General features: G+C 46.5%; 1 long non-coding RNA gene across 1 annotated transcript; it reads right to left on the bottom strand.

Annotated features, from left to right (window-relative positions):
- Positions 1–614: 614 nt before the first annotated feature.
- On the bottom strand, positions 615–7398 carry LOC147995013 (uncharacterized). Its single transcript, XR_015687261.1, has 4 exons — positions 7297–7398; positions 5215–5375; positions 3832–4842; positions 615–843 (listed from the first exon to the last, which is right to left on the bottom strand). It is a non-coding gene; the product is annotated as an uncharacterized LOC147995013 (long non-coding RNA).
- Positions 7399–13875: the final 6477 nt, after the last annotated feature.

Genomic DNA, 13875 nt, shown 5'->3' with positions numbered 1-13875 from the left:
TGCATTTTGAGCATCAGCTGTACTGGCTTCCTTGTTTCTTGAAAATGTGGAGCTCCAGCACCCACACGCCCACACCGACAGGGTCTGTTAATATCTGCTACCTGCTGGGAATAGTTCAAATATCACTTCCTCAGAGAGAGTGTCCCTGAACCACTAAACTAGACCTTGACACTATCCGCGATGTTTGAGCCTGCTTGCCCTCTGTCACTGTGATTGATGGTGAAACCATTTGTTCAGAGCCTTTGCTGGGGGCAGATACCAAGTCAGATCACCAATCCTGTGTCTTCTGGTTTGTCCACCAGGGACTGGTGCTGGGATGGACCTCAGGAGACACCTGGAGACAGCAAAGTGGGTAGGAACAGAGGAGTCTCAATTTTGAGAGAAGGGGCAGGGTTTGTCCTGAAATAATCAGATGGTGGACCAGGGCCAGGGCCAGGGCTAGGGCTGGGAGTGGGTCCGGGGCTAGGGGTAGGGTGGGGTGGAATAGGGGATGGGGTCATATCTATGTGGACAAGCTCAAATGTCATATTTCTTACATGTTGACCAATATCCCCTCCGAACAAATGCCACCCTTAGGAAACCTCAGCCACCAACACTCATGCCTGAATACTTACTTTGTGGCCATCTCTCACGCCCTGTCAAGGCCTAACTCAAACGGAAGAGCTGAGCGGGCTGTCTTCCTCTCTCGAACGAGGGCTGCGATGGCAAACGCTTTGATTTACTCCCCCGCCTCTGTGCCACCATGCATATTGCCACAAACACCAAGTGGATCAGACAGAGGCCTGATGTGTGGGTTTCTTTTTTCTTTCATTCTTTTGTTTCTCTATCTGTTGTTGGATCTAGCTGTCGAGAAACACAAACCAAACCAAACAAACAAATGAGAAAAAAAAAAAAAAAACCTTTAGTACTGAACTGAGGAGAGAGATGAAAACCAAACACGCTACATGGATCCCCGTCCTTCCAAACCTCTTTGTATCCTGGTCCCCACCATGTAACTGCCTGTCCAGCTAACATCAGCAATCAAGAAACCTGGGGACCATTTTCTGGCTTGTGTACAAGAAACTTTATTTCTAGAGTATTCCATTCTTTTTTCCCCTTCCTTAACATCTCTAAAGAAGGCTCAGATTTTTCTAGATTCTAAGGCCGGCATATTAACTCACTGGTAAAGAACTTTCCTAGCATGCAGAAGTCCTTAGACTCGATCTCTCACTCAGGAGTTCTTTTTCTTGTTAAGGGATTGGATTGCACATATATTTATTCAGGTTTACATGGGCCATGGGGTGGGGGGATGGGGTGTGTGTGCCAAGTGCTCAAGTGGAAGCCAAAGGTTAATTTACAGGCGTTCAGGGGATGTCTCTCTCCTCCCACGGTTTGGGTCCTAGGGATCACCGCAGGTTTTCAGGCTAGGCAGAAAGAGCCTTTAGCCACTGAATCATCTTTTAGATTGAATGTCCTTTTAGATTTTTCCAGCCAACAGGAAGGGAACAGCTAGAAGACCAGCTCTTCTTGAAAGCTTGAAAGCGACAAAGGAGCTAACGTGGAATTCCAGTGCTTTTCCTCCGATCGATAACGACTACTGCCAAGGATCGATCCCTCCCACTACACCAAGGGCAAAGCTTGCACATGCTCTACAGCTACGCGGTTCATCAGATATGGTGCTGTGGAATGGATAACGTCGATGTCTCTACTTTACAGATAAGAAAAACCGAGGCCTAAGAAGTCTAAGCAACTTCTAAGACTCAGGTGGCCCGCAGAGATAAAGTCACAGTTTCCTCCATACCTCTTTGCCCCATAGTCTGCAAGCTGTACTTGCTGCTCGTTTTGATGATTAAATAGAATACTGTCTACTTACTGGTTATAAGAACTTCCAGACAGTGTCCCTGGTAGTCTAGGCTGGCTTTGAGCTCATTTCTGATCTTCCTGCCTTCACTTCAAAGTGCTGGAATTCTAGGCATATGCCACCACCCCTGGTTTATGTGGTGCGGGTCAAACCCAGGGCTCCATGCTTACTAGGCAACCACTCTACCATCCAAGCTACATCCTCAGACCCTCCTATAGGTTATTTGACCATTAAATTAGTCAATGTAATAAGAATAGCAATACCAAGAAAACTGTTGCAAGCTAAGTGTTTTGACAGGCATGTCTCAGTAAATTGTCTACTGCTATGATAACATGCCTGACATAAGCAACTTAGGGAAAAAAAGGTTTGCTCTGGATTAAAGTGCCAGAGAACACAGGCCATTGCGGCTTGAAAGACACGGCAAAAGTCAGAAAAGACATAGTTTCAGGAGTGGGAAGCCAGCTGGTCACGTTGCACCCACACTCAGAGAATGAACAAGAAGTAGGGTCCAGCTATACAGCCTCAAGGCCCACCCCCAGTGGTCCACTTCCTCCACTCAGGCTACACATTCTAAGGGTGCCACACTGAAATATCGTCACCATCTGGAAATCAATATTCAAACCACATCAAAGTGTTAGGTGTCCTTGTTATTGACATTGTGATGGTTTGGATGGGAAGTGTCCCCAGAGGCTCATGCACTTAAACACTTGGTTCCCAGATGGTGGCACTACTTGTGGGGGGGGTTATGGGTCCCCCTTTAGATGCTCACTAATAGAAGTGCATCACTGGGAGCTGGCTTTCAGACCTCCCACTGCTGGTGTTGCCTTTGCTTCCTCACTGTGACATAAGCATAAGCAGCCACAACCCCAACCACTCTTTCTGCTTTGTATGTGGTGCTGAGAGTCAAATTTAGGGCTTCACTCATGTGGAGGGAGCGCTCTACCACCAAGATTCAGTTCCAACCAAGACTGTTTTTCCTTAAACCAAAAACCAAGGACCAAAATAAATCTTTTCTCCCTTAGGTGGTGGCTTCTTTCAGATATTTTATCACAGCAATGAGAGAGGTAATGAATGTGGTCGGATGGCGATTCCTGACGTAGAAATGTCTGAGAGAGAGAGAGAGAGAGAGAGAGAGAGAGAGAGAGAGAGAGAGAGAAGGGAGGCATCATTCTAAAGTGTCTTCCCTAGTCCGGCCTTTGCCTGGGGTCTAACTAATCACAGGGACCTTTGAGACTGCCTTGGGCATTTAGCCACAGTGGGGTGACTCAGTTCTGCCTAGGACAGTCTTCAAGCAAGAACCTAATTGGGATTTGAAACCCAGCTGGGAAGGTGAGAAACCTCAGTTTCTGCAACTGGTTCCTAGAACTGGGCTGTTTCCTGTGTAGTGTTTGTCAAGATTCCTGCAAAGTGAGAGCTACTCGATAAGTGTTCCCTTACATCTAAAGTGACACCTAAAAAACGTTAATTACGAACAACCTTTTCTTTTTAAATGTATGCTGGCCTGGAATTTCACATCTTCCCACTGGATTTGGGGGTTTACAGATGTTCACTGTCTCATGCGGTTCTCTGCAGTGCTGGAGATGGAAGTGGGCAAGTCGGGCCAGCATTCCACCTTCTGAGCTACATCCCATCTTCCTCCAGAGAGATGAGATGTTTGATTTTGACATTCTCCTCTGCAACTCTAGTGGGTAGAAGGATAGTGAGTAGTAAAGCCTTGTTCTCTAAATAGGATTTAGAAATGTCTATAAGTGCCCTGTGCCCCAGTTCTAAACTTGGAAGCAGGCCCAGACAGCTACCTCAGAAATGTATTAGAGTTGGATCTAATGTCAACTGGTCATAAATTAGAACCATCAGAGTAAGGAGCATCCCCAGAAGAACTGCCTTGATTGACTTGGGAAGTCCCACCCCAAACATGGGTGGCACCTTTGAGACAGAAACCAATTTTTTTTTCTCTGTATTCTCTGCCCTTGGCTACTTGGCCTCCCTCTTACCTCTGAGCTGATTCTCCTTCTCCTTCTTCTTCTTCTGCTGCTGCTTCCTTAGTTGACAGTAGCCTCCTGAGCTTCCATGGTGGGGTGAAGATCAACAACTCTGTAGGAACTTCCAGGGCTTGGATACCCATGGCCTTTGAACAGGCATCCAGCCTGAAGGACTGAGCAATTTATCAGGTTCTCAGCATCTCTGGGGATTAGCTGTTGCTACTATTTTGAGCTCACTTCAATTCTGTTACCTATTCATTCCCTTGGTTCTGTTGCTCTAGAGTGCCCCCAAATAAACCAGAGTGTAATGTGGGCACTCAAGAGGCAAACATGAGTGGACACTGGCTCTTTTCCTTCATCTCCCACACTCACCCTTCCTTTTCTTGGGCAGCAAACACAGCTGAAACTCAACTACAGTTCTGTGTGCCATCTGTGGTGTTTTCCGTACTGAGGATACAACCCATGGCCTTGCAATATTCGGGGCAAGTTCTCCATCACTGGGATACATTCCCACCTAACCCACCCCCTCTATAACCTCAGCTGTAGAGAAAAATGGGGGCAGTGAAGAAAAGAGAAAGAATAGTTGACAGGCTCTAGAGTCACCTGGGAGCCATGGTGATTTCTTCCTTAAGTTGCTTTCGTGGTGGTATTTTCGTGGTGGCAAAGCTGCCAGTCCAGGCAGGCAGGCAGGCAGGCAGGCAGGCAGGAAGGAAGGAAGGAAGGAAGGAAGGAAGGAAGAAAGGAAGGAAGGAAGGAAAAGAGGGGGGAGAGAAAGGAGGGAGAATTGGAGAAGAGTAAAGGGGAGAAAGGGGGAGGAAGAAAGGATAGTGGAGACCGGAGTTGGAAAAGTCTAAATCCTTATTGGTATCACTAGGATAAAACCACGGTGTCCTCAGACTGTGCTTCACCTGAACGCCAGAGTCTGGGGACTTTATAGGGACGATGTGATGGTTTGGGTCTGGGGTTTCCGCCAACATTCCTCTACAGTGCTCCTGGGAGGTGGTGGTGTCTTAGAAGTGGAACCTAGTGGAAAGAAGTTATGCTTTAGTGGTCTGTCTTAGGGTTTCTATTGCTGTGAAGAAGCACAGTGCATAGCACTCGTATAAAGGAAAACATTTAATCGAGGCTGGCTAACAGTTCAGATGTTTAGACCATTGTCATCATGGAGGAAAACATGCTGCTGAAGAAGGTGCTGAGACTTCTGCATCAGGATGGGCAGGCAGCAGAAAGGGAATTCCTCCACCAAAGCCACACCCACTCCAACAAGGCCACACCCACTCCACAAAGCCACACCCACTCCAGCAAGACCACACCTCCTAATAGTGCCTCCCTGTGAACCTGTGGCCATTTTCTTTCAAACTATCACAAGGTGTGTCCTTGAAATGGGTTACTGACCTGACCTTTTCTCTATTTGCTTCTTGATTGCCATGAGGTGAGCAGCCATATGCTCCCACCTGGATGTGCTGCATACTGCCACAAGCCCAAAGTAATAGTGTCAAGCCAGAAGGGACTGAAGATCTGAAGCAAATCCTTCTTTAGTTGTTCAGTTGTGTGTTCTGTCAAGGTAACACAAAAGTAAGAAATACGATTAACAGGTTCATAGGTCCCAGGGATAGTGTGGGACATCTCCAGGAAGACTGGGAAGATGGTGTCCTTGTTTTGTTTTCTGCACTATCCCTCAGAATTGTTGGGAAAGACTAAAAGAAATAAGCCAGAGTTGAGGGGACAGCTCAGTGTAGAATGCTCTGAGTTCAAATCCCCAGAAAGGCACACACCCAATGTTAAAAATCTGTTTAGAAGAGCTTGGGATGTAGCTCAGTGACAGAGCTCTTGCCTAACATATTTGAGGCCCTGGATTTGATTCTTGGCAACAAAAATATCTTAAAATCTACTCTTAAAAAGAGCAGTTGTGCACACCTTTAACCTCCAGCACTTGGGAGGTAGAGGGAGGTGGATCCCTGTGACTCTGAGACTAGTCTGGTCTGCAGAGTGAGTTCCAGAACAGCATAGAGAAACCCTGTCCCAAAAAGCAGAGAGAGAGAGAGAGAGAGAGAGAGAAGAGAGAGCACTGGAGAGCCAGCAAGATGGCTCAGCAGATAAAGGCACTTGCCACCTAAGACTGATGGCTTGAGTTTATTCTCCAGTACACACATAAAGTTGAAAGATGAGAGCTCACTCCGCAAAAAGAGCTGGGGTGTAACATAGGGCACTTGCCTTTGCCTATCATGATTCCCAGACACACACTGGGGGTACACACACACACACACACACACACACACACACACACACTGCCAAACTGTGCTGGGCTGGAGAGATGGGTATGTGGCTTGGGTGATAGGGCCTTGGCTTAGTATCCACAAAGCCCTGAGTTCAGTCCCCAGGCAGAAAGCTAGGCATGACTGTACATGCTGTAGTTCCAGGACTCTGGAGGTAGACACAAGAGGATCAAAGGCAGTCTCTGCTTTATAATGAGTTTGAGAGCAACTGGGACTTCCTAAGACTCCATCTCCAAAAGGGGGCAAGACAGTGTTGGGTACAGTGAATTAACACTGAAGGAATAGGCGCTAAGATCACAGAGTTAAATAACAATGTTCTTTGCTCCCTAAGAATGCATTTCATGAAATTGTCACTATTATTAAGAAAATTACAGGTCTGTGCAAAATCGAGTCCTTTAACTCTGCAGATATAGTCTGGTTTTGGGTAATCAAGTCCAGAATCACAGCACAGGGAGATGCTATAAATCACCTATCCAGGCTTCTCATTTTATCAGTTGACAGAAGCCTGAAGGCATCTATTAGCCACCGCGCAGGCAGGAGAAGCTGTGTTTTCTGTGTGACCCTGAGGTTTACAAGGCTTAATCCAAAAAGACTAGAATGTGTTAGATGGTCCAGATCTATGAGCAAAATTACAGGGTTGGGTTTTTTTCCTTTGTTTTTTTTTTCCTTTTCAGTCATTCTGTCTTCCTTCCTTCCTGTATTGATTTATTTTTATTTCTTTCTTCCTTCTCTTTCTCCTTTTGAGACAGAATCTCATGCAGCCCAGAGTAGCCTTGAGTTTACCTCATAGCTAAGAATGACCTCCTTGGAAACAGAGGCAGACGGATCAGGGTAGGTATCAAGCCATGGCCTGGTTTACATAGCCACGGCCCTGCCTCAACAATAAAACCAAAATACAACCTTCCCTGGGAACAACACACCCATTGCCTTTCATCTGCTCAGCAATATTTTCTCTAGTTCTTCTCTCCGTCTCATCCCCCAGTAACACAACCAACCTGCGGAGCCAAACTCCACCCCAGGCTGACCACAGGAACAGCTTGACTAAGCAGAGGCAGAGGCTGCCCTGGGATGTTTTCCCAAAGCCTTTGGAAAGATATCTCACTCGTTTTCTGTTGAAACTCTAAGGCACTGGTAGACATAATTTATTATACAGAGAGACTCATGACAGAAATCCCAGGGACCCCAGTCGTGGGGTGCTTACCTAACACTGAAGAGAAGTGGGGGGGGAGCTAGACTGATGGTGGCCTGTGCATGGCATCCCAGCTGCTTCGGAGGCTCGGGTGAGAAGATTGAGATCCTGTCTGGGGGTGGTGGGGGACAGGAAGGGAGGGGAGGGGTGAGAGGGGAGTGTCTTCTTACCTGAAACCATCTGGTTCCCTTCAAAGGCCAGAAGCTTACAGACCCTTAGAAATGCCAGAATTTATCATTTTTTAAAGTTTGTTAAATCTGCTTACCCAAGTTTCCTTCAGATAGCTGCACCTTGCATCCAAGACCTCGATATTGCAATTGACAGCAATATAAAAGCTCGCATTTAGAATAAATAGTCAGGCATGCCAGCTAGCATGTGCCTACGATGCTAGCCCATCAGTTACGGAGGTAGAGGTACATCAGGAACTAAATCGAGGAGTTCAGAGCTACATAGCAAATTCAAAGCTAGCCTGGCCTACCTAAGACTGTCTCAAAACGTTAAAAATCCATCTTCAGTCAATCCATGAACAAAATAATAGCTCCTACATTGAAGCTATCTGTTCTCAGCAAGTAGTTGATGAAAAGAAATTGCTAGAGGGATTTTACTGTTGAAATAGACTCTTACAAACGCCAAAGGACGCATTAGAAAGATTAATGTGTTAATGAGGTTGTATAGGAGGCTATCTAGTTTTAAAACTTCAAGTGGTCAATAAAATAAGTGGTCAATTAGAAACCAATTTGGGGCCGGCTGTGGAGGCGCTCATCTTTAGTTCCAGCCCTTGGGAGACAGAGGCAAGTGGATCTCAAGAACAGCCTCGCCACTGTGATATTAATAAAATCTCTTAAATTCTATGTGGAGGAGGCAGAGAGAGGGTACTCCTGCAAGCTTGCAGGCCAGCAAGCCTGGCATATACAAGGGATGCCTCCAAATAAGGGGGATAGTGAGGGTGGACGCTGGGATGGCAGCGGTGTGCAACAGCAGCTGGCTTTCTGTGGGTCTCGCTTCACTTCCCATTGCTCTGTTGATGTCCTGAGGTTAGATGTGTGCTGTCACGGCTGGCTTTGTGAGGACCTGGGGGCTCCAAACGCTAATCCTCGTATTTGTAAGCCAAGTGTTTTATCTCCCGTATCATCTCCCCAGACCTGCAGGTTGGTTTTTATTTTTTCTGCACCACCACAAATTAAGGAAGCAAAGCCCAAAGAATTTCTGTAACGTTCCCAAGTCTGCATAGATTCTAAGGGGCACAGACAAGATCTGAACCCAGCTCATCTCCAGACTAAGAAAGGCAGGCAAGAAAAGACAGATGTCTACACAGAGCAGGCCTAGTAGGCTCTTTATTCGAGCCATGGTCTCAGAAAGCCCTGTCCCTCAACAACAGGGACACAGCCTTTATCTTACTCTGAACCTCTGCTGTTCTGATTGGTGCCTGTAAACAGGGATGCACGGTCAAAGGCTCCTGGCCTGAGAGCAACACAACCATCTTCCTCCTGCCAATCGCCAAGCAGAGAATCTGTTCTCAGTTCTCATGGCAGCAGCTTAGAATACCAGCCACACTTATGAACAAGGAACCGAAGCATATGTCAGAGCCAGAGAGGAACCAAGTGACAACCTTCTTCAGGGAGGAGTGTGAGGATTCTTTTTTTTTTCTCTAGCAAGGATGCTTTTCAAATGAAATTCTCCTTTTTGTTTTTGAGTCCACCTGTTAGCAAACCAGATGGTGGGCCCAACTAGCCTTTTCTTTCCCAGGCTTAGAAAAATGGAATGCTCTCTGTGACCTAACCAAATTCTACCTACTGATAACAGTTCCCTCTTTCTGTCAGGGTGCTTCATGTCAGAGTGCCACTGTCCAGTCTAGCCATGAGATCTGATATCTGCGTGCCTGGGCATGGACGAATGAGTATCACAGTCCAGGGTGAGCCTTTCAATACTTGTTAAGCTGTCACTGCATCCCATGCACCAGTCAGAAATGGTCTCTAGGCAGTCAAAGCTCTTGTGGTGGTTTGAATAAGAATTGGCCCCTTAGGATCATATATTTGACTGTTAGGCCACTGGAGAGTGGCACTACTTGAGAGGGATTAGGAGGTGTGGCCTTGTTGAAGTAGGAGTGGCCCTGTGGGAGGAAGTGTCACTGGGGGTGGGCTTTGGGTTTCAGAAGCCCAAGCCAGGCCTGGTGTCTCTCTCTTCTGCTGCCTTCAGATCTAGATGTAGAACTCTTCAGCTACCAGGTCTACCTAAATGCCACCATGTTCTACACCATGATGATAATGGACTGAACCTCTGACACGAAAAGCAAACCCCAATTAAATACTTTCTTTTCTAAGAGTTTCCATGGTCACGGTGCCTCTTCACAGCAATGGAACACTGACTAAGGCAGTGTTAGCCATCATTTTCATAAGGAGACATTCTTTGGAGGAGTTAGTGGGTGGATGGTACTTGTTAAATAAATAGGGGAAGGCTTCCTAGAAGTAGAGTGGGAACTTGCAAGAGAAAGCAAGCACTTCACACCACTGGAGAAGGGGATGAGCCTGCCAAAGAGGACCACAGATATAAGGAGCCTCAAACCTGCAGGAAGCTGGCAGCACCATGAGGAGAACAGACGTGTTAGCCCCTCATGCCTGGGACCAGAGTGTTCACTTCACAGTTGGCAGATGGATTACTTTAGGCCTGAGGTAAAGGTGAACATCATGGTGGACAGGGTGTGATGGAGCAGAGGTGCTTATCTCACTGCAGCCTGGGTATGGAGAAACAGTAAGAGGTCAGGGACAAATAATTCCATTTAAAAGTGTGCCCCAGACACCTATTTCTAACTCGACCCCTCACATCCATTGCCTAAGTTAGCACTTCTGTGGTCTTAACTTCCCTCAATAGTGACACCTTCTCAGGTCTGACTAGGCCTTCAGTACATGAGCTTTTGAGGCCATGTGTTTGGTTGTTTGTCCTTAAGAGGAAGGGGATTTATTTGTCTTGTTATTTCAAGTTGTGTCCATCATTACAGGGAATCCAAGGCCCAGGATCTTGACCCAGCTGTCATATCATGTCCATAGTGAAGAGCAGAAAACAATGAGTTGACATATGCATTGCTTGTTATTGACATATGCATTCTCTCTCTCTCTCTCTCATCAGATGAGTTTCTTCTCTTTATTTCTTTTTTCTTTTTTTGGTTGTTGTTTTTCCAAGACAGGGTTTCTCTGTGTAGCCCTGGCTATTCTGGAACTGATTCTGAAGACTAGGCTGGCCTCGAACTCACAGAGATCCACTTCCCTCTGCCTCCCAAGTGCTGGGATTAAAGGCATGGGCTCCCAACACCAGGTTTCTTTTCCTTTTTATTGGAATATCTTTTATGTTTTCTTTGACAATGTCATAAGTATAAATAATGTATACTGACCTTATCAACTCTCAGTTCCCCAGCACCCCACTGCTCTCCAACATTCCCCCTTCCCACCTTCATGTCCTTTCTGTGTTTTTGTTTGTTTGTTTGTTTAGCCCAATGAGTGCTGCCTGCTGATATTTTGAGTGGTTTGTTGGTCTGCCTTTGTACAGGTCTTGTGGACGTAGCTACAGCTGCGGAGAGTTTGCAAGTGCAACAGCCTTATTGGGTCCCCAGAAGATAGCCTTTTACAGATCTCCTCCCCATACCCCAGATCTTACATTGTTTCCGCTCCCTCTTCTGAAATGTTCCCTGAGCCTTGGGAAGGAGGAGGTTGGCAGAGCTTGGGGTCTATATCGTATCCAAAGGGAAGGAAATCATAACCAGAGAACGCATTGGGATTGTCACAGTTGGGTATTTTCTGAGAATAAAGAACCTCTTCAAGTTGTATCTACATCTTTAGGAGCCTCCTGGCTGCTGCCTGTCAGGTGACAGAGGTAAGGTGAGGCTCAGCTTCCAGCTCCTTATCTTCCTAACCAGCATTCTTTGTCACCAGCCTCGGAACTTGTGCCTTGGTGTGTGTGTGTGTGTGTGTGTGTGTGTGTGTGTGTGTGTGTGTGTGTGTGTAAGGAGCCTAGTTTCACTCTGTCTAAACCTTTTACCAACTTCTCCATTTTTATGTTAATTGTCAGAGATGGGAAGGAACTCAAAGGCTGTCCAGATAGACAGCCTGCCCCCAGGTCTTTTGTCTGATGGTGCCGCTGGGGGAAAGAGAATTAACATCTCTGGGCTTTCATTGCTCATTTGTCCAGTGGTAACACAAACCTTCTTCTCATCATTCTTACTGCCATCTGCAAAGATAATGCATATGGTATGTTTGAATGAAACCAACATTCAGGAGTAGGGATTCTTCACTAGGACCCCCTTCTCTGAGCCAAGTACTGTACTCTAGCCCCCATCCGGCATAAGTGGACACCCAGCCAGTCAGGTGGCGTCCTCACTTGGGATGGATACACAGATGCTGCGAGCCATACACTATCTTTCCAGTGGCTGGGGATCCTGGCTGTCAAGTTCCAGAAGGCAATATACAGGGACACATGGCAAAGCCGAAGCTGATGGTCAGAGAAGTCCAGAGAGTCTGGACCACAGAGGAACTGAGTCCCTTCTTGCTTAGAGGTGGATTGACACTTCTAACCAAAGAAAGAGTTCTGAGAATTGAGCAAGGCCTCAGATAATTCTGAGTCACCTGCTTAGAGACCAGAGGTCCAAAAAGATCTCCAAAGATGATCTAGAATCTAGGAGTGTCGCTCAAAGATAGAGCTCTACCCAGAATGCACACAAGCTGGTTTCCATCCCTAGTATCACAGAGAAAGCCATGTAATCCAGTAACTTAATAAACATCCTCCAACACACATGCTTAAAAAATAGACTCTTTTTGGATCGCCGGGAGCCAAGGAAGGAAGGAAGGAAGGAAGGAAGGAAGGAGGGAGGGAGGGAGGGAAGGGAGAGGAGGGGAGGGGAAGGGAAGGGTTATTGAATCTATACCACTGCACCCTGTCTCCTCCCCAGCCTACATCTGAAACCTGAAGTTTACTTTCTACATCAGAAGTCACCTTAACCACACCTATGACACCTGATCTTCTCTCCATAGCTTGAACCACAGCCACCTGACTAAACCCGGAGGCCATCCACTTCCTCTTGCTCTGAAGATACTTCCTTAGGTGTTCTGGTAACTCCCCCGGGCGGCCCTGGCCTCTGGGGGCTCTTTCCTCTGTCAAGCTGGCTGCAAATGGTTTTCAAATGCTGCTCAGCTACCGAGTAAACCTCAGTGCCTGACTGTTTCTCATGGGACCTCATGTCCGGCTGGTGATATGCCAAGAGCAGTTAGCCTGCTGGTGCAACTGAAGGAGAGACGTAAAGACAGGGAGTCTCAAGTTAAAGAGTGTTTCTTAAAACACAGCAGGGGCTCATGACAACCTCTTTACCTACAAGATGGCACTTCCTCTGCCAGAGGCACCATTCACATGTACTTCCCTGAAGGCTCCTACACAACCACGAGTCTGAGAAGGTGTTCATTGTCAGTTGAAGGATAACAAGGAACAGGATAGGTGCCTTGCCCTCAGAATCATTGTACCTAAGAGAATGAAACAGGGGGATTGCCAAGAGTTCAAAGTAAGCCTGAGTCACAGAGTGAAAACAATCACAAAAGCCAAAAGGACAACCCCATCCGAGAGGATAACCTTAAACTATTGAGCCTCCTAGCTTTGAGTATCCGTCCCTAATATTGCCATACCAATCCCATTGAAAAAAGTCGGTTTTAGCATGTTTTTAAAGACTTATAGGAGGGGTTGGGGATTTAGCTCAGTGGTAGAGCGCTTGCCTAGCAAGCGCAAGGCCCTGAGTTCGGTCCCCAGCTCTGAAAAAAAGAAAAACGAAAAAAAAAAAAAAAAGACTTATAGGAGCCAGGCAAGGGCGGTGCAGTTCTTTCATTCCAAAACTAAAGAGGCAGAGGCAGGTAGACCTCTGAGTTCAAAGCCAGCTTGATCTACAGAGTGAGTTCCAGGACTGTCAAGGCTACACGGAGAAACCTTGTCTCAAGAAAAAAGAAAAGAAAAGAAAGGAAGGAGGGAAGGAAGGGAGGGAGGAAGGAAGGAAAGAAAGAAAGGAAGGAAGGAAGAAAGAAAGAAAGAAAGAAGGAAGGAAGGAAGGAAGGAAAGAAAGAAAGAGAGAGAGAAAGAACAACAAAAGAGCCGTATGGTGATGTAGCTCAGTTGACAGAGTACCTACCCAGCATCCACATTCTGGGCTTCATCCCCATCACCTCATAAACTGACAGTGGTTGTATATGCCTCTAATTCCAATACTCTGGAGAAGCAGCCGGGAGGATCAATAGTTTAAGGTTATCCTCTGCTATATAAGGAGTTCAAAGCCAGTCTGGACTACATGAGATTTTATCTTCAAAAACAGTAAGTTAGGGGGCTGGAGAGATGGCTCAGTTGTTAAGAATACCTGGGGCTCTTGAAAGGGACCCAGGTTCAGTTCCTAGCACCCACATGGCAGCTCAATCATCCATAAATTCAGTTCCAGGGAATCTGATGCCTTCCGACCTGCATGGGCACAAGGCATGCACATGGCTCATATTCATAAATGCAGGCAAAATATCATACACATATACACATTTAAAAATATAGATAGATAGATAGATAGATAGATAGATAGATAGA

The sequence above is a fragment of the Rattus norvegicus genome, chromosome 4 (assembly GCF_021556685.1).
Source record: "Rattus norvegicus strain SHRSP/BbbUtx chromosome 4, alternate assembly SHRSP_T2T, whole genome shotgun sequence".
NCBI lineage: Eukaryota > Metazoa > Chordata > Mammalia > Rodentia > Muridae > Rattus > Rattus norvegicus.
Note: the sequence above shows the minus strand (reverse complement) of the source record. Positions and strands in the feature narration are given on the sequence as shown.